General features: G+C 49.7%; 1 protein-coding gene across 1 annotated transcript in view; it reads right to left on the reverse strand.

Moving 5' to 3' along the window:
* The window catches only part of LRFN2 (leucine rich repeat and fibronectin type III domain containing 2), a 194,307-nt gene extending 173,084 nt beyond the window's left edge, over positions 1-21,223 (reverse strand). Inside the window, exon 1 of the mRNA XM_054492268.2 lies at positions 20,675-21,223. The gene's annotated coding sequence lies outside the window, so the exon portion shown is untranslated. The remainder of the gene's footprint in view (positions 1-20,674) is intronic.
* Positions 21,224-21,503: the final 280 nt, after the last annotated feature.

Consider the following 21,503-nt stretch of genomic DNA (forward strand, 5'->3'; position numbering starts at 1 on the left):
ACCAAAAGCAATGGCAACAAAAGCCAAAATTGACAAATGGGATCGAATTAAATTAAAGAGCTTCTGCACAGCAAAAGAAACCACCATTAGAGTGAACAGGCAACCTACAGAATGGGAGAAAATTTTTGCAACCTACTTATCTGACAAAGGGCTAATATCCAGAATCTACAATGAACTCAAACAAATTTACAAGAAAAAAACAAACAGCCCCATCAAAAAGTGGATGAAGGATATGAACAGACACTTCTCAAAAGAAGACATTTATGCAGCCAAGAAACACATGAAAAAATGTTCATCATCACTGGCCATCAGAGAAATGCAAATCAAAACCACAATGAGTTACCATCTCACACCAGTTAGAATGGCAACCATTAAAAAGTCAGGAAACAAAGGTGCTGGAGAGGATGTGAAGAAATAGGAACACTTTTACACTGTTGGTGGGACTGTAAACTAGTTCAACCATTGTGGAAGTCGGTGTGGCAATTCCTCAGGGATCTAGAACTAGAAATACCATTTGACCCATGTCAAATAGTATCCCATTACTGGGTATATACCCAAAGAATTATAAATCATGCTGCTATAAAGACACATGCACATGTATGTTTATTGCAGCACTATTCACAATAGCAAAGACTTGGAACCAACCGAAATGTCCAACAATGATAGACTGGATTAAGAAAATGTGGCACATATACACCATGGAATACTATGCAGTCATAAAAAATGATGAGTTCATGTCCTTTGTAAGGACATGGATGAAGCTGGAAACCATCATTCTCAGCAAACTATCCCAAGGACAAAAAACCAAACACCGCATGTTCTCACTCATAGGTGGGAATTGAACAATGAGAACACATGGACACAGGAAGGGGAACATCACACACCGGGGACTGTTGTGGGGTGGGGGGAGAGGGGAGGGATAGCATTAGGAGATATACCTAATGCTAAATGACGAGTTAACGGGTGCAGCACACCAACATGGCACATGTATACGTATGTAACAAATCTGCATGTTGTGCACACGTACCCTAAAACTTAAAGTATAATAATAATAAAAAAAAAAGAAATCCCTAACATTTATATTCAAGCCAAAACTTGGTATGACGACCTTCAAGAGCAACCTTAAAGAGAACCACTTAAAGTATGGTGACAGTAGGAAGGGGAAGGCCCATTTCCTTAGTCTTTACAATATTATGTCTGTAGCCCCTACATCCCCCAATTTTAAAGATGAGGAAACAGTTTTAAAGAGAGGAGAAGACACTGGATCAAGGTCATACTGCAAGTCCCTGGGATTGCCAGGATTCAAGGTCAGCCTGAGACTCCCTCCCTTACTTAGCCTACCTAGCTTCCTGGAGAAAAGAGTTGGAACCACTCAGGAAAAGAACAGTCTCCTGCTACCAAGGTCCTCTTCCCTGGATTCCAATGAGGAAACAAAAAGGCACTTTTTCTCTGGGCTTCTAGTTTTCCTCCAAAGCTGGGAGAAAAATCAAAATGGCAGACACAGCCTGCTTCCAGCGAATAGGACAAAATTATGAGGTGGGAGGCCCTTCTGACTGATGCCGCCTTGGCTAAAAGAAAGAGCAAAAATAAATCTCCCTCAACCCCAGTCCCTAAAGAGCATAAGGGAAGCAACCTGTCCACTTCATTCCTTAAAACACATGATTACAAAGCTGTCTTGATCCTTGACGTCCTCTCTGTGTCCCCATCTTCCTCCTCTCCACTTCTGAATCTCAGCTCCAGAGAAGATATGGGACACCAGGCAACAGAGCCAGAGAAGCCAACAGAGGTGGAACCCATGAGAGGGAAAGAATAGCAATTAGAACTTACATTGAGCATTGACTATGGACATGTTTGCATACAAGCACTTTGCTGTTGATTTTCACTGTTTTAGAGGACTAGGCACACCGTTACCCATTGAATTCCACAGCAGCCCACCTTGAGGAGTTCTGATGGGATCAAGGGGCAGACCTGGCCTGGCTAAAGTGGAGGTGCTGGTGAGGTGGCACCAGCAGGTATCTTACAGAGACTATACCCCACAGATGAACTCCTAAGGCTCTGCTGGAAAACCCACAACAACTGCCATCACATTCTTCAATGCCCCTAGACAGCCTGCTCAAGAACTGGAATGCCCAAACTAATAGCTCTACCAGCTGCCAGATGATCAGTTTACCCCCAAAACATACAAACAAAATTCACTCTTCCCAGACAATCTGCAGTTTCCCCCTCCCTTCTCTTCTCTCTGTCTCTCTCTTATAAATTGGGTTTTACCTGTGTGAATTGACAGCAATCTACTGACTGTCTTCCTCCTAAGAGAAATATGTACAGATAACTAAGCCTCAGTCAAGGTTTGACAGCAGCCTGGGCTGGCCTAGGCCTCTCTGGGAAAATAACCCCAGGCCTGCCCTTCCACAATGCAATTAAGATACATGTGGACTGTGGTGTCTGCCCTGTGTCCTGTGAAACCCCTGATCTGTGGGCCTGGGGAACTGTGAGTTGGCATGCAGGCCTGGGATCTATGTGTCTAAGATGGTATATGGGAAATTGAGACAGCAGCTTCTCTGCTCCAAGGAGACTCTTAGACGGTTCTCAGGTTTTATCAACAGCAGCCAACATGGCCCACGTGGGTGAGGGGCAAAAAAAAAGTTATGTATGTCGGTGGCTTACTGGCCTCCCCTCAAGATGAAGATAAAGATACTATGTGTGCTCTGTTTCCTGTCCTGTTCCAAATGCCTCACTAATGCTAAGAAACACAGTGCTAAATTAAAGCCTACTCTATCCTCTGAGTCAGATGGCCAGTTCAAACCTGTGATTATTCCTAGTGTCACTGGGTTACTAAACATCTCCCCCATTTCCTTCCTTCCTTCCTTGCTTCCTTCCTCCCTTCCTTCCTTTTTTGAGATGGAGTTTCGCTCTTGTTGCCCAGGCTGGAGTGCAATGGTGAGGTCTCGGCTCACTGTAACCTCTGCCTCCCGGGTTCAAGTGATTCTCCTACCTCAGCCTCCTGAGTAGCTGGGATTACAGGCATGTGCCACCATGCCCGGCTAATTTTGTATCTCCCCCATTTTCACCTGTATTCTAACAGATAAAGAAACTAAGGCAAACAGAGATCAGATGACTTGCCCAAGACCACACAGAGCCAGACAGAGCACCCACTTACACTGCCTCCAAGCGGGGATAAATGGTGTGGTACAATGGGAAGGACATGGGTCACTTTGTCAAGAGCCCTGCCTTCCAAAGGTAGCTCTGGGACCCACAGCTTCATGTGGGAAGAAAATTGAACAATTAGGGAGAGATAGCTTGGTAGCCAGGGAGCTGGGAGGCAGGAAGCATGAGTCCCCACCTATAATCCAGGCGACAGAAGATTGGGACTATATTTAAGCCTCCAATGGGACAGAAGCCCTGGAGGATGGGAGCCTGTTGTTTCCAGGGAGGACTGGCCTGGAACCAGGGTACATTCGAGGCATTTAGACCTCAGGGCTTTGCGGGGGTAGGGCAGGGATCATAAATGAGGAAGTGGGCCTGGGAGGGATTTCCAGGTTGAAACAAGAGCCCCAGAGGCCAACAGGGTGTGGACTAGAGAATCTTCACTGAGAGTCAGAAGTTCGGCTTAGAAACCAGATGGAAAAGGCCTTCCATGGTCAGGACCAGATGGGGTTTATATCAGCCCAGAGTGACACCCGTTTGGCATTGTGGTTGGGGGCAGGAGCGGCCAGGTGGAACGCCGCACTGCCCAGATTTCGCTGTTCAGACATGCCAAGGAGGATTAAGTAATTAAACTGGGGACCAGCAAGTCATCTGCCTGGTTCAAGCCTGGCTCCACACTGCTCTCACCATGGCAGAAGTTCTTCTGCACTCTGATCTCCATGCCTTCAATTTCACTCGTAGTAATCCATCCTCCACACAGCTACCTAGGCCAAATTCCTTAAAGGCAAATCGGACCGTGTCATTCTCAGCTTAAAACTTTCCAGGGCCTCTATTGACTTCTCCACCAAGACTAAGCTCCTCTGCATGGCATGCAGGGCCCTCTCAGGTCCCGCCCTGACTTTGTGTGCTGCCATTCAACTCCCTTGCCCCTGCCTCACCCTCTGCATTCCCTCCAGCACGACACTGCCAGCTGCACCATGTTCTTGGGCTGTGAATGTCTCCCTTCCCCATCTCTGTGGTTCTCAACCCTAGAATCAGAATCCTAGGGAAGCTTTAAAACATCAATGGCCTGCCAACTGTCTTGGGGGTAGGGCTCAGGCATCAGTGTTTGTTATAGCCCCCCAGGTGATTCCAACGTGCAGCCAGGGCTAAGAGTCACTATTCTCTCTCTAACCAACCCTCAACTACTTCCTTGAAGATTCAGCCCAGGTGTCTCAGCCAATCATCAAATATTTATTGAGCTGGGCACTATTCTAAGCAGTGGATATAAAAATAATAATGATAGCTAATATTTATTGAGCACTTGCCATGTGCCAGACACTGTTCTAAGTGCTTTACATAGATTAACTCATTTAGCCCAAACCACACCTCTGTGGGGGCAGGTATTATTATTTCTCCCATTTTACACATGAAGAAACAGGGACACAGAAAGATGAAGCAACTTCCCCAGAGTCACACAGTGGTGAGTTGTGTAGCCAGATTTCTGCACAGGCAGTCTAAGCACCAGTCTGCACTTTTAACCCCTGGTCCACCCTGTCCCTTCCCCATTCCTGCCCCACATTGTTCACAGGCTGCAAGAGAGAAGCAATAAACCAACAAGCAGATACAGAGTGTGGAAAGGAACACATGGGGCGGGGGGAAGCTGCCCTTAGTGACAGCAGCAAGGGGCCCAACTTTAGACTGGGAGTGGTCAGGCCATCCCTAAAAGCAATATTTAAGCTGACGTCTGAAGGACGAGTAGCGTCCAGCCATGCAGAGGGTAGAGAAATGGTGTTCCAGGCAGAATGCAAAGGCCCAGAGGTGGAAAAGAACATGATCTCTTCTAGTAATGTTCACGGTTCCCTCAGGGTGTGGGACATGGGGAGAAGGCACAAAGGAGGTATAGAAATGGACAGGGCCAGTGCCTGGCAGGCCACCTAAAGGGTTAGGATTTTACCCTAAACGCACTGAAACATCTTCAGCAAGGTGTGTGCATTGTTTATGGGAGAGTGGCCTAGAGGAACTTAATGGGGCCATTCAAGAGGGTGCTGCAGCCATTTAGCAAGAGGCCCCGGAAGCAGAGCTGGAGAGGAATCACCTCTTGCTGGAAGCACTGCAGGTTCCTGTCTCCAGTCATAGGACCATCATGGTGCATTATAATTGTTTGTTTACCCCTCTGCCTCCCCATCAGACTGGGAGGCCCTTGAAGGCAGAAACTAAGTCTAATTAGCTAGCCTCTGTCACCTAGCAGAGACCAATACTAGGTGCTCAGTAAACATCTGTTAACTGCAAATGAGTTGAATGGAATCATGCAAGGCCGATTAGGTTGGCAACATGCTGAATAATTTCTTCTTTCTCCTTCATTGATCTGGGGACTTCACAGACCTTGGCCAGAATAAGAGGATGCTGCACCCCTCCAACCCTCAGTAGAGCCCCTTCTCTGACACCCACCATGGGAAAGCAGTGTTGGGCTGTAGATAATTTGCAGCAGCCAAGGTCTGTCATTTCCCTAACCCCCAGCAAACCCCATAAGGCAGGGCAATGGGGAGGGAGGGAGCTGAAGCCCAGAGTCCTCCTGAAGTAGCAGAACCTCGAGATTCCAGGTGGCGCTGGGTGTTTTAAATAGCCCAGGTTTTAGCAGGCGATTTGGGCACCCATTGTGGGTCTGCACTTCTGACAGTGAGGGCAGGGCCAGGTCCGATGTTGGAGCATCTGTGGCCCTCCTTTCTGCTGCCGTCACCACCAGCAGGTGGATCCCCAAATCATGTGATGCCCCACCTCCATCCAAATCAGAGACAGGCAGAGGAAAAGGGGAAGAGCCTTTGAGGGCCCCACAACAAGTTGGTGGCGGAGCTGGCGTGGCCATGCAAGTGTCCAGACTCCCAGCCTGGTGCTCTCTCCATGGCACTTCTCAATTGACCTGCCTAGCCCCTCACCTGCCCTCACTGCTCCTTGAGTTATGTCTCTCTGGAGGTGCTGAAGCTGCCCAGAGCACAGAGTCTCCAAAACAGGGTGGGGCTCCGAAACAGGTTCCCTCGGAAGAAGCAAAGAGCCAGGCCCTTCAGGACAGCAGCTACCCCTCCTCCCGTTCTGCTCCTTCGCTTTGCCAACAGCGTGATGGTTGAGGGTGTAGGGCCAAATCCCTGCATGCCACTTATCACATGTGTGGGCCTGAGCAAGTTACTTAAACCCTCTATATCACAGTCTCCTCACTAGGACGTAGAGATGATAGTTAAAATAATAGTACCTGTGTCCTAGGTTGTCATGGGCAATAAATTAGATAATAAGTGCAAAGGGCTTAAAACAGTGCCCAGCATGTAGTAAGTGCTTACTTAGTGTGAACATCAGAGAGAACTTTCTAGATCAGCATCAAGGGACCCGGGCCATTATCCAGTTCATTAACCCCCTGTGTGCCTCTGTTTTCCTATCTGTTAAATGGGGGAGTGATGCAGCCATGTGAGTGGCTTAAAGACAACCATGAAATGCTAATTACTATGGGAAGTGTTTGGAAGTTAAAGAGAAAAAGTACCTTACAAGTGGGAGGCTTGATGGGCATATGACCCCGCAGCAGAGGAAGGGGCCCATGAAGCACCACCAGCCCAGCAGGCTGTCTGGGTTTTATGGGGCTTGGGGCCCAGGCCACTTTCCTGAACATCATTTAGAATTTATAGACTCTTGTCCCTGTCCTTTCTGTTTATTTAGTTGCCTTAGAAGGCAGCCTGGCATTAATAGCATCTTTGCTGCCCAACCAGGAGAATGAAGCCTTTTCTACGTTTAATCCCCAGCTAGTGGAAGGAGTGAGAGCTGGAAGTCCACAGAGAACCCTGGGGCTGCTGGTGGGCTCCTATAGTCAGCAGATGGGCTGTTAGCAGGTGGGCATGTTCATTCTGCAACAAGGTGCCTCCTCTACCTGCTGGGGGAAGGATCAGATAATGACAACTACATCAAATAGAATATTGGAGCCAAAGGACTGCACGAGCCTATGTCCCGCCAAACCTGCTGCCTGCATAGCTGCCCCGGTGATGACTGAGACCTCATAAACTTCATATGAATTTGAACAGAACTGAAAGGGACTGGAGGCATCCTGCCCATTTATCAAACACGAAAACAAGAGTGAGAAGCATCAGCTGAGAACTCCTGATGAAATCTAATCCTGCCTTCATCACTTACAAGCTGTGTGACCTTAGCTTAGGAATTTGGCCTCTCTGAGCCTCAGCTTTCTGTCCTATAGAACAGGTTTAAAAGTACCTGCCCTGACTATTCCAGAGGCCATTGGGATGAAAAATGAGACCAGGTACAGTTGGGAGGAATTTGGAAAGGATAGGAGGCAAGCTGCAGCAGAGTGGTCAGGAGTGTGGGGCACTGGGGCCAGATGGCCTGGGTGCCAGTCGCAACCCAGCCACTTCCTCGCTAGGTGACCCAGGGTGCATTACTTGACCTCTGTGTTTCAGTTCCCTCTTTGCTGTAATTTGCCTAAATGACAGTTTTGTGAGAATGAAGTGGGAAAGCATCTCTGAGCCTACCAGAGCTCCACAAATGTGGGCAGCTAAGAGAGGCTCCATCCCTGAGAGTGTCTAGAATGGCTTAGGGCATGGCAGTGGATATCAGAAACAACTGGATTCAAATCCTGGCTCATCCATGCATTTGCTGTGTGACCTGGGTAGGGTGCCCAACTCATCCTAGTTGGCCTGGGACTTTCCTAACTTCAAAACTGAAAGTCCTGGCCGGGCACGGTGGCTCACGCCTGTAATCCCAGCACTTTGAGGGGCCGAGGCAGGTGAATCACCTGAGGTCACGAGTTCGAGACCAGCCTGGCCAACATGGTGAAACCCCATCTCTACCAAAAATACAAAAATTAGCCAGGCATGGTGATGCTACTCGGGGAGCTGAAGCAGGAGAATCACTTGAACCTGGGAGGCAGAGGTTGCAGTCAGCCGAAATCGCGCCATTGCACTCCAGCCTGGGCAACAAGAACGGAACTTGTGTCAAAAGCAAAACAAAACAAACAAACAAACCACAACTGAAAGTACTGTATCCCAGGAATCCCTAGTCTCAGGCAAATTCGGACAGTTGGTCACCCTAGACTTGGAGCAAATCTCATTGATATTTTGAGCTTCAGTTTTCACATGTGCAGGGAGGTAATACCTACTTTGTAAAAGTAGTTGGGAGACAAAATGAGAGAATGCATATAAATTATGGTATAGACAAACACTTTAATAATATATGCCATGTGCCAGGTGCTGTAGCATTTTGTAGCTATTTACCATTTTATACTCACGACAACCCTAGGGATTAAGTATTGTTGCTAGCTCCATTTTACAGAACGGGAAAGTGAGGCTCAAAGAGCTAAGTGACTTGCACGAGGGTACACAGCTCCTAAGTAAAATTGCTGAGATTTGAACCCAGCTGTCTGCCTCCCGGGCCTGACTCACTGTGCTAGAATTCCTCTCACATATCAACTGCTCATCAAGTAGTAGCTATTAACAAGAAAAGCAACAGAAATATCAGCCTCGGAGTTATGCTCCCAGTTTGTGTCCATCACGGGGCAGGGGGGTGGCGGGGAGTGTTGGATGATTCTGAGCCCACAGGAAAAAGTATAAGCTTCACTTTACCTTTATACTTCACATTTTCCATAAATGTGTGGCCTGTTCCATAAATCTCAGGCTATGTAAATTTGGCGCATAATTGGGAGGCACTGCAGGTACCTGCGGCTCCAGAATAAAATCCAGGCAGCTCCGGAGAGACAGCAGGGCCCCATTAGCAAGGACAGAATGAGAAGTGGGCAGGGAGCAAGATTCACTTCACAGCAGGGCCACGGAAGTGCAGATGTGCAGGGCTGCGCTCTGCCAAGGATGGCTCCTTGGAGTCAAGGGACTCACAACATCCTAAGTCTCAGGACCCTTTTCCCCCACCTCCCCCCACAAGGGACATGCAGATGGCACAGGGGATCCCTGCTTCTCCCAAAACATCTGCCTCCCTTCCCCATGAGTGTGACCTGGGAGACAGGGAGATGAGTGTCTGGGCCATGGCAAGTGGCATATTGTGGCCTGACTCCAGCCATGGCAATAGGTCCTTAGGATGATGGAGGAAGCGGGGATGTGAGGATCTGGAGAGGAAGGACTCCTCAGGATGGTCCACATTAGACCCAGTCACCCCTCCCAACTCCTGCTCAGGCACCAGGCATCTCAGGCCACAGCAGGGCTTCCTCATTGCTGTGCACTAGTGAGGGCAGGGCTGGACCTCGCAGAGTGCGCAGAACCCCCAGCTCTTCCCCTGCTGCCCGCTGGCTCACTGTGCTTCTGGGAGCTAGGCCCAGCTCAGAGGTGCTCCTGGGCTGCAAGCAGCTTTGCCTCTGAAACAAAGGGCAAGGGAACACACAAAGGCAGTCCTGAGAGTCAGGATGTCACCCTCCCTCCGTGGACACAGGAAAGAAGGAGGGTGGATGGCAACCACACCACCCAGCCAGGGCTCTCACCAGCCTTACTCTGCGCCTGCCCTTCTGCCTTTGCTTGGGGGCCAAAACAGTGGATATTGGGGCCCTAAACATCTGTGGATATTGGGGTAAAGGAACTTGGCCCCTTGCCCTGGGGACATTTCCTGCTGTTGCAAAGTCCCCAGGCTTTTCCCCTGGGTGCAGTGAAAACATAAAGAAACGGAAGTCGTGTAAGGACAAGGATGCCTCTTGTAGCACCATGAAGCCATCCCACCCCGTCCCCACTCTCCCACCCCCAATCCAACTCAGGGATCACAGCACGTGACAGCATCCATCCTGGTTAAGAGAGTGGGCTCAGGAGCTGGCTGCTGGGGTTTGAATCCAGCTAATTCAAAGTTGAATTTTACTGTAATAGCTGTGTGACCTCGGGCAAGCTACTAACCCACTCTGAATCTTCATTCCTTCACCTGTAAAATGAAGTAATAACAATACCCACTGCACAGAATGAATGTGGGCATAAAATAAGTACATAAAGCTTATTTTAGAATAGCACAGGGCTCACAGCAAGCATTCAATACCCGGTAGCCATTATTATTATGGTATAATATAATATAATGCAAGCATGACCTGGTCATTCCATTAGCCTTCCTGAGCTACAGTTTCCTCACATTTAAATGGAGACAAGTCTGCTTGCCCTACTTCCTCCCTGTCATGGGGTCCAAAGAAGACAGGCATGGCTGCAGGTAGAGCTTTAAAATGTATAAAGTGCTATATGCATGGAAGGGATTAATATAATGCATCCTCCAATAAATACAAAGCAGCGTAAGCCTAATTCCATAGGGTAACATGATACAATGTAAGATAATATTCTGCATTAAAAACTGAATTGGAGAGAGACAAGACAGATGGAGAGAGAGACAGAGAGGCATAGAAAGGCCAAGCAGAACAGGGACAGAGAGTGAGGGCTGAAGTGAAAGAGCAGCTAATCAATGTTGTACTGTAATTTAAAAACCAATATACAGTAAATATCAGCCCGGCGTTGCAGCGCAGCAGCACGGCAGGGCAGCCCAGCCTGAGATAACTCATGCCTCAAGCTGGGCCAGCCACCACTGTGTCCCACAGGCCTTCCCTGTAACTCATGATCCATTGCTCTGTCTCCGGAGCTGCCTGGATTTTATCCTGGAGCCACAGGTACCTGCAGTGCCTCCCAATTATGCACCAAATTTACATGGCCTGAGATTTATGGAACAGGCTGATCACAGAGCCCTAGAAGGAGCTCAGGGCCTTGCCTTCTCTCCCCACCCCAAGAGAGAGACTCTGAGCTGGGGCTTTGGGTCCTGGCCAGCCTGGTTCTGAGCAGACAGTGACTGGGAGGCCTGGGCTTCAGTCAGGTCCCACCCCCAGCTCTCCTGTGGTTCTTGCTGCTGTCTCATTCTGGCCTTCACCACCTTCCTGACTCCTCTTCCTATGGACCCACACCAACTCTCCATCATCACCTCATGTCCCACCCTAGATACTGACCCATGCATGATCCGTTCCTGCACTCTGACACCCCTGAGTTCCTAAAACCCCACCCCCACAAGCATTCCCTCCTCCAGTCTGGTTCTCCCTGCTGGAGGTCCTCATCCCCTCTTCTGGGTCCTGGCCCAAGGCCCCTTTTCTTTTCTTTTCTTTCTTTCTTTTTTTTTTTTTTTTGGATACAGAGTCTCACTCTATCACCCAGGCTGGAGTGCAGTGGCACGATCTCAGCTCACTGCAACTTCCGCCTCCCAGGTTCAAGCGATTCTCCTGCCTCAGCCTCCCGAGTAGTCGGGACTACAGGCACCCACCACCATGTCCAGCTAATTTTTTGTATTTTAGTAGAGACGGGGGTTTCACTGTGTTGCCCAGGCTGGTCTCAAACTCCTGAGCTCAGGCAATCCGCCTGCCTCAGCCTCCCAAAGTGCTAAGATTACAGGCATGAGCCACCGCACCAAGCCCCCAAGGCCCATTTTCTTGCCCCAGATGCTTTCCAAGCCCTTTCAAACCAAAGGATCCAGGAGGGTCCCTTCCCCATCACTAGGAGCAGCCCTGGGACAAAGGTGTTGGGGTGGGTAGGAATATGGCCCAGGAGGATGTCTCTGGCTTTCTCCCCACACACCAGGCCAGGCTGAATCAGAAGGTTCCCGATCCAGGTTCCCCATCCCTTCTGTGCCCCGTGAGTGCTCCCAGCACAGCCCCGCCCTCACGTAAGTATTCAACAACCCTATAAAGTGGATGCTACTCATATCCCTATCCCCATCCCAAGGCATTCATGACAGTTTCAAAAGGCTTCAATACTCATGTCCTGTGGCCTAACTCCTATCCTCTGGGGTGCTGTGTAGAGGGCAGCCTGCTTCTCCCCAGGCCATTTCATGTGGACCCCGCCTAGTTACACAAGCCTAGAATGAGATCTTCCTTCCCCACCGTGGTTTATTTTCCCAGCAGTCTGATCCCAACATGCATAAGGGCCAGGTGGGAAGGCCAGTCCTGAACTTATCAGCTATCATCATCCAAAACCCTCTGCTCCAAGATTCTTGTGACCCCTCGCCTGAATGCAGTGTGGCTGTAAGGTACAATGAAAACCCCATCAGACCAGAAACCACTTCATAACATCTGTGCCTCAGTTCCCCTTTATGCAAAGTGGTTATAATCATAACGTCTATCCTGACTGCCTGGTAGGATTGTTGCAAGGGACAAATGAGATCATGTGGAGATTCCCCAAATTAATGTCTAACTTAAGAGACGGTTGTTAGAAAGGAGTATCAGTTAAGAGGGTCCTCAGTGGTATTTTCCTAAGTATGGTCCTCTCCATGCTTACAAAAATACCACTATTTCTACTACTACTACTAATAGCTCACACATATATAGTGTTCAATATGTGCCAGGCACTGCTCCAGGTACCTTATGTATGGTAGTTCATTTAATTTTCCTAACAACCCTGTGAGGTGGGTACTATTATTATCCTCACTTTGCAGATGAGAAAACTGAGGCACAGAAAGAATAACCCACTCAAGTTCACACAACCAGGAAAACAGAACAGTGCAAATCCTACAAATGCAGGCACAGGTACACACATTTCTCCCTGTGAGAAAAATGCTCCATCCACGAATTTTGGTGCCTAAATGTTCCCTAATAATGTGCCTTGTGTATCTGCTTTATCCTCCTCCTCAGACATAAACTTCCCAAGGACAAGGACTGGTCTTCGCTCATCAGATGAAGACTTCCCAAGCATCAGGGATCTGCTTTGCCCATTTGCAACCACTCTGTGATTGCAAGCACAATCCCTGCCAGCAGCCTCATTCACAGATTCTTGCCCCTCAACAGCCTGGGGAACCACCCTCTCCTCCAGGGCAATAGCCCTTATTGTCATGTGCTTAGAAGGTGTGACTCTGGACAGAGAGTCCAGGATTTAATGTCTATTCCAGGGTCTCTAGCCTCAGCTCCCCTTCTTCCCAGCTCAGCCCCTGTGACATAAGTCCTCAGGCTAGGAGGAAGATTAATGGTTCCTTTCAGGCCAGCTGTCTCTAAATTGGGACGATGACCCCAAATCTCTTCATCCTATCAGTTTCTATTTGGGTAAGATGGTAAGATGTCAGCTTAGTGGTAGAGCGGGGTGGGAAAGCAGCTTGAGAGCCTGTTTCTTAAGTGGACTTCATTACCATCACCGTATAATCACCATCATCATTATCATCATCATCACCACCACTATCAGCTTTACATCAAGCAGTTAATCATGTGTGACCTTGACTGACTCCTAAGCAACACACACGAACACACACACACATATACACATGAGAATGCAGGTGAGGGGCTGCACTAGAAATCAGCCAGAACTTGGAACCACCACCCCCAACATAATCAAGTCCTGGGGTCCACAAACAGGGCTGGAAAAAGTGCAGGAGAAGAAGTCAAATGATCGGTGAGACTGAGGGCTGCGTGCACACATGGATTGGAGAGGTAATTCACCTTTGCAGTGTCAGGCCCCCTGGGTGGCACATAGTAGGCATTCAATTAATGCTTGCTGAATTAAACTAAACAGGGGAAGACTGCTAGCCATCAAGTCATGAAAGGGATGGATGAAGGAGGATGGGATTGCTTACCACATCTTAAAGGAACAGGCTCTCTGGGCCTTAAAGTTTGAAGGAAGTGAAGGAGGCACTTCAGAGCAAGCTAAAGGAAACCTCACTGCCATGGCAGGCAGAAAAGCACAGAAGCTACAGCCTCAAGAGGGGAGGTGGGCTGAGACTACAAAAAAGGATACACTGATGATGAGCGTAGCTTGATCCCATCATGAGAAATGGCAATGAGAGGGCTTATTTACCTCGACCCTAAGGACAGAGGCAGTCCACTCTTCTCCCACACCCTACTTTGGTGAAAACAAGTCAGAACTGAAACTGGAATGCCCATGGGCTGCCCCAGGGTGGCATTTCTCACTTGCTGGAGTTTAGTGTGAATAAAAGTTTCTAGCAGACTGAGAGCCAGGAAGGAAGACACGATCACCAAGAAGCTGCTGGAGTATGCACATGTCCTGGCTGAGAAGGATAGAGGGTCTGGTCACCCTTTGTCTGTGTGTGAATCTCCCTGGTCCTTAGTTTCCCATCTTTAACACAGGGACAAAATATACCCTTCCTGTCTTCCAGGGTTGTTCTACAGAGCAGAAATTGCTACGGCAGCTCCGAAGTGATAGGTGAATCTCCGGACCGGATCCAGAAGTCTTGGCACTCATCCTGACCCTGCTACCTGCAAATCCAAGCCAGTTTCTTCATCCATATACAGAAGAAGACATGGTTTTGTCCTCCTGAATGAGGTCAGAGGGCTATAGGAATGACAGGAGGCCATGTATTGACATGCTCTCTAAAGTAGACAGTGAGCTGGAAGGGTTGAATGGCACCCGCCCATGTCTTTGAGGGAGAAGCCGGTGCAGTGGAAAAAGGGAGTGTGTGCATGTGTGTGTGAATATGTGGGAGTGTTGCATTTGTAAGAGAAGGTGTATGAACTCATGAACATGTGTACATGAATGTGTGCTGTGTGTGTACATGTATGAATGTACAAGTGTGAGTATTTGGCAGTGTGTATATGTATGTGAACATATGTGTGAGTGTGAGCATAAATGTGTGTGTGCATAAGTATATGTGTGGGCATGCAAGTGTGGATGTGTGTGAGGTATGTGGACATGTGTACACTGGTGGGTGTGTGTGTGTATGAATGTGTGTGTATGTGCACATGTTATGTGGTAAAGTGGGGAGGAAAGAGACACCCTCATTCAGACGGCAGCCCTGGGATCCTGGTCATTCCAAACGACACCCAGTTACAGTGTTTGGTCATAGACTAGTCAGGAGCATGAAGCAAAGAAAAGCCTCAGGTCAGTGCTGTCTGGCAGAAGAGGATGGGAAGGAGGATGGAGGACCCCAGCCAAGTAACTTCCAGGGCCTAGATGGCTCCGCAGAGATGTCTTTGCTCTGAGGCTGGATCATACACTTGTAAATCAAAGGATCAACGACCTGAACTGAAAAGGCCTTAGGAGAGCACACAGGCTCTAAACCACAGGCGAGGACAGGAAGACAGAGGGGATGGCCAAAGTCACACAGCAAGTTCCGGGCAGAGCTAAAAGGAGAGCTCATTCTAGGTTCCGCTGCACCCCAGCAAGCATTCTCTGACCAGCCATCAGTGTCTTGTGCTATAGGAGGACCTCTAACCTCTCACCTCCATGACCCCAGATCCCCATCCATCCTCCCTCCATTCTGCCCCAGAGGGACATTTCTAGGTATTATAGTGGCTTCATTACAGGAAAGGTTGAGTCAAGGAATCAATTCTACCCATCCAGGAATCTTCAATACCTTTTTAGAATGACAAGGTCCCAGCTTACAGTCATTGTTAGGCACTTTTAAGGGGTTTCCAGGAGCTCAGAAAGTCAGAAATGCCTTTGCCCTCACTGCCATCATCCATTGCTCTCTCACTAGGTACTGAGACCCTAGCATGGCTCATTCCCCAAACTTCTCCAAGTCCTGTAGGCTGAGTGGCCACATTTCTTATGTTTTGGGGACCAGAGAGAGTCATGTAACATCAAGGCCTACTTTACAATCATTCATTCTGAAGTAGGAGCCTCCACAGACCCTCAGTATTAGTTGGGGGACCCCCTGGCTTCTTTGACTAAAGCCGCCTTAACAGGAGAATGAAAAAGAATGGGGTAGCTGGGAACAGAGTACTACTTTTGGAGAAAAGGAATAGGAAGTGAGTCCTCGGGAAGAAGAAATGGGAGGGCCAATAGACTTTGCATCCCCAGGAAGTTTATTAGAGATCTGGGTTAAGGCAAGAGGGAGCCTACTCCTCTGTGTTGTTCTACACCAAAATGGGGTAGAGGAAGGGATGTGTTGAGGGGAAAGGACCCAGGCAGGAAACGTGGAAGGAAGAGGGGTTCAGAGATGCTCAGCTTTCTGCTTCTTTATGTTGTTTCTGGGCATGTAAACTGTAGCTTAGCTCCTGCTGGTGGGTGAATTAATATAGGACATGCCAATAATAAATGCAGTGAATTCTAAAGAGCCCAACTTATTTTGCAATCTCGCATGTTTTTGGGGCTGCCCTGTTAATATTGGAAGGTTGCCAGGGAGGCCCCGGCTCTCCTGCAGACAATCCCAAGCAGGTCGATAAATTACGAGAACACAGTTTTGTTCCTTAATCCAGCTTGGCACAGTTTAACACCTATATCTTGTCTCTATAGTTCCAGTCTGTTCCTCAGGTTGGTCTGGTCTCCATTAGGCTTGGCCCTTGGAGACATTTAAAAAAGCAGGCCCAGATGTGTTCAAATCAAAGATGCCCTGATTTTTCGTTGCATGGAAGCCTTGCGTCTTCTCTGCAGGGCTCCCATACCTTCTATACAACCCTCAGTTACAATGCAAGGAAATCACTCAGAAAAAAAAAAAATAGACTGATAAATCACGACATGGGTAGACTGTGTCATTACTAAAACTTGCTTGGTGATTTGGACTCAATAGTTGAACAAGCTGAGTGGCCCACAACATAGCTATTTTTGACCCTCTGTTCAAAGTTTAGTTTTGTGTTCTTGGGCAGTCAATCCAACACTCTCCCGACCTCTCATCTTGATAAAATGGAGATTCCGAGGGTTTTTCTTGGCTTACCTGCTCCCAGGTGATGCTGACGCTGGTCCACAGACCACACTTGGGGTAGCAAGTTGCAAGTACATCTGTCTCCCTCACTATCTTCTGGATTCCCCCTGACTCATTAATCCACCTCTTCTAACTAACACTTACCTCTGTTAATTTTAAGACAATGCATCCTCAGTGGTGACAATATCGCCCCCAAGGGGGCAAAAATGTGTTCTTGGTGGGGAGGCAAAAAAAGAGAACTTAATCTTTTGATATACAAAGTACAGATATACATATAGTATATCTGTGGTATTAAAATGTAATGGGAGGGTGTGATTAGGAGAAACCCTCCAAAAATGCTGCCCATGTGCCCCTTCCTAGCTTCCTGTTACCAGTCCCACCCAATTATCTGAACCACAACTGCCCTGTTTCTGCAGGTTCTTAACACCCCTTTTCTCAGAAGGCACAGTGTCCACCTGCCTGGCCTGTAATCACTGGTTAACTGCAGTCCCACATGAAACTGACCCATGAAAGTCCACCTTTAGTGCCCTGATACCTGAGTATAATTATATTTGACATTTTAGTGACAGTCTTAATGAGAAAGGGTCACAAATATAGCTGTGAGTGCTAAAGGGCTTGTCCTGTTTACAAAGTGCAGTCACACATGCTGCTGTGCCCTTCCAACAACTCTGGGGGATGAGCATTAGCATCCTGTTTCATCAGTAAGAAAACCAGGCCCCTCTCTCAAATTGGATGTATCCCTCCCCCAACTACATAAATAGGACCCAGTTCAATCACAACCTCTGCCCAGGCCCGACAGAGCTGTATCCATTCACTTTACCTGGGCCTCACAACATTCCTGTGAGGTCACCCTTGGGGGAGTGGGCAACAGAGTCAAAAAGAGAAGACTGGGTGCTGGCGGCGGGGCCGGGGGGGGTATTTTACATTCAAACCTCAGACAGGAAAGGGTGGCTGGTGATACTTGTAAAATGCAGAGCCCCACTTCCTGAGCAAATGTGCATGGCCATAAAAATCCAAAACAAACGAGAGAAAGGGAGGGAAGCAAGTGCCAGGGCCCCAGAGGTGAAATTTGCTCCTCAACCATCAATTCTCAAAGATTTCTGGAGGGCTTTCTGGAGGCTTTTAACAATCAGCTTATGTCTGATGGCATCAAACCCTCCTGGCAGCTCCCTGGACGGGGGAAGTCGGCTGTACTATCCTCCATGTCTCTGAGGAACTCTCCCTCCCTTCCAACCCTCCCCGTTTCAACTGAAGACTCTCCCAGATCTGAAAAGGGGTTTGGGGACTGCCAGGAAAACATCAGGTCATAATACATCTGTTGGGTACATGCTATTATTTTATTTTACCGGGTCAAAACACAAAGACTCACATTGTTAACCAAGATATGGCAGAGCCAGAATTTGAACCCAGGCCCCCCAAGTTGAGGTTTCATTCCATTATATGACAATGCTATCCCTTCAGTAAGTTGGACCCTAAAACTCCACCCCTACCCAAAGGAAAATCACAAAATACTCAAATTGTTGTTGCTCTTGTTCAGAGTCCAATTCCACTTGGCCATCCCATGTTGTTTATGGCTATATGTCTCTGCTTCCACTCTAGCAGCCTCCCCCATCAGACTGTGAACTCCCTAGATGCTAATATCTACCTTAGGAAAGGGGATTTTCTGAAAACAATTAATTCCAATTTCACTTCTCCACTGTCCCTGGGTAGACAGACCCCACGCCAGGAGCTTATAAGCCTCTATACATCCACCCCGCAAAAAAGGAGAGCAGAACCTGCCCAACCCCACAGGCTGAAGAGGGTTGGCAAACTGGCACTTGGAGGCCAGAATCCCTGGTTTTTTTTTCCTTTGGAGCTGAAGCAAAGATAAGAAGAGCAATTCCTCCTTCAGTCAAAGAAGGACTCAGCTGGCCAGAAGGCTGCCTGGTTTCCCCGGTGGCCCCACCCACTCTGACTGCATTTTCTTCCCATCTATCTTGCTTCTCCTCCTCAGCCTCACCTCCTGGAAGCTCCCAGTTCACCCTGTCTCAGAGCAGACTCCCCAGCTTCTCTCGTTTCTGGGCCTGAGCAAAGAACTGGCACTTCACAGAAGAAGGAACCCTGAACCCCAGCCTCCAGCCCACAGCAGGCAGGCACCCAGTCCTTCTAGACAGGAGACGGAGCTGGGAGCCAATCTTCCAGAGGCTGAAACAAAAATGCCCAAGTTTGCTGTTTGCATCCCCAGGATGAGGGCAGGAAGATAAATAATTACATTCCTGGTCAGGAATTAGACCAGAAACTCTAAATTGAGGGCTGGGCAGGGGGCCTGAGCAGAAGCATGTGAGGAGGCCAGAGAGATGCAACTCTGCACTCCCAGCCAGAGTCAGAAGGGAAAGATGACATTCCAGCATCAGCAGAAGGGCCCAGGCAGCTGGCATGGTCGGCGGAGGCTGACAGCTCCAAGTGCAGGCCTTTCGGAGCTTCTCAATCCTCCTTACAGGACTCTGACCCCCTTCAAGCTCCTATGTACCCCACAAGGAAATGACACTGCCCTCAGGGCTCTGCTCTGTGTGGCTATATAAAGCTCCTGCCAGAAGGCAGCGACCAGACCAGGGCACAACCCCAAAACCTAGTTCCCTTGCTCCCCACCTTGAGTTCCAAATCGGCCCCCACACAAGAATAACAGCCCACATAGAACCTCTAGCCCTGGCCCCTGGGAACTTCACAGCCCAGGGAATGGCAGTTTCCTCCCTAGCTTTGCTCCTCCCCAGCAGCAGGGGTTCAAATTCCTGAAGCTGCCCCCTCCCCCAGTACTAGAAGGCCAATCAGGCCATGGAGGCCACAGCTGCCACCTCCCTGAAACATACACATGCGTACACACACACGCGTACACACACACATACACACACACACACACACACACTCCATTGTGGCCAGGGGAGGGGGTCATCATCTGTAGCCATGCCTGTTACTCCAACTCAAGAGTGCAGGCTCTGACATGTTCCCTGTCCCTGCAGGTGTCTGTCTGTCTGCAGCTGCCTGCTGTCGCCGGGTGCATTTGGCAACAGTCTGGCTCAGTCCCTCTGCGGTCTCAACTCAGGCTCCCTTCTCCCTCCTGCTCTGGTTTTCGGAGGCTCTATCTCCCTAGAACTCTCTGCCTCTGTCCTTTGTACTGGGCTGATGGGAAGACGAGTAGGACACCTCCCTCAGAAGGTCTGTGCAAAGTAAGGCACTGTCCACCTCGGAACGGTCCACTGCTCTCCCTCCTCCCTGCCCAGGCCAACCTTAGAACCAGGGCAGGGCTGGGTGGGAGACAGAGACCTAGGAACCCAGGCATGGCTAATGCCATTTTCCATATTGCTTCATCATGCCATTCTGATGCCCCAAGCTGCACACACACACAATCCCCCTGATCTGCTTTCTGCCTGAGGCCAGTATAGGGTCCCTGAACCTACCCTACCTGCCTCCCCAAACTGCAACCATGCCTTCCTTCTTCCCATCCGCTCTGCATCAACCCCTCTGCACTTGGCTTTACCCCACCCCACCCAGTCCACAGAGCTCAGGGAGTCCCCGGCACCCCCACCTAGCCCCCAGCAATGGCTCTAGCCAGGCCTTGCATGTGTGGAGATGCAACAGAGTGGTATCTGGCGGCAAAGTTCTCCTGCTGCTTTCAACGGTTCCATCCACCCGTGCCGTGGCTCCCCGTCTCTCCATCCTGGTCTCCAGTTTCACATGGACCCCGCTTTCCCCGCTCCCCGCCAGAGTTTCACCCCCTCTATTGGAAATAAAGACTAAAGAAAGGAAAGGAAATCTCTCGCGATAAGGATGGGCGAAAAGAGAAGGGGGTGTCCGCATGAGCACCTAGGATGAGGGGAGTCTTCAAGCGAAAAAGAAAGGGATGCAAAGTTCCCGGTTCCCTCGGGTGCGTTCAGCCCCGCGCCGAGCTCCCGCGGACACCCGGGATCGCAAAGACGCAGCGCCAGCGACCACTCACCTGGGCGAGGCAGCATCTACCCCCGGCTGGGAGGCACCAAGGCCGGCTCCGCGGGGCGCCCGGGCTCCCCGGCTCGGCCACGCATCCTTCCCCGCCCGAGACAGACTCGAGCTAAACCCTCCGGCGGCTCCGGCGAATGCAGGCAGATGGTGGCCTCGGACGTCCACGCGGGGAGAACCCTGAGCCGCTTATTCAGTTATATCCATGGCATTTAGCAAGAAGAAGGGGGGAAAAGCACAACTTGTTCTCTTCTCTTCCAGATTAAAGAAAAATAATAATAATAATAATCCCTCCCTAGGAGGATGCCGGTAGGATTTTCCGGATCGAAGAACCCCAGGCATTCCCAGGAACCTCGGGCATCTTGGAATGTGGGGTGTCTTCAAGTTCAGACGAGCCTGCCCGGTTGTGTATGTGTGAGTGTATGTGTGTCTCAGCGAGAGGGAGCCAGGCACTCACACCCACACGCACACACAAACACACTCCCCCATACTCCCCGCATGCACACTGCCCCCCACGCGCGCGCGCATACGCGCGTACCCGGTTTCTCTCTCCGCTCCACACACACACACACACACACACACACACACACACGGATCACACGCTCCAATCTGGGAGGGAGTCGGGCGGGCTGCGGAGACAGCGCAGGGCCAGCGGTGGAGAAAACCCAGCGGCCAGAGGCGCCCAGGAACCCGGCGGCCGTGCGCACCGTCCCCGCCGAGCTCTCCGGCGCGGCAGCCCCCAGTGGCGACCCGCGGAGCTGCAGGAGCCGAAGGCAGCCTCTGCGCCCGCTGCCCTGCCCGCTGCCGAGCGCACCCGCTTCCGAGACAAC

This window comes from Pongo pygmaeus, chromosome 5 (genome assembly GCF_028885625.2).
Source record: "Pongo pygmaeus isolate AG05252 chromosome 5, NHGRI_mPonPyg2-v2.0_pri, whole genome shotgun sequence".
NCBI lineage: Eukaryota > Metazoa > Chordata > Mammalia > Primates > Hominidae > Pongo > Pongo pygmaeus.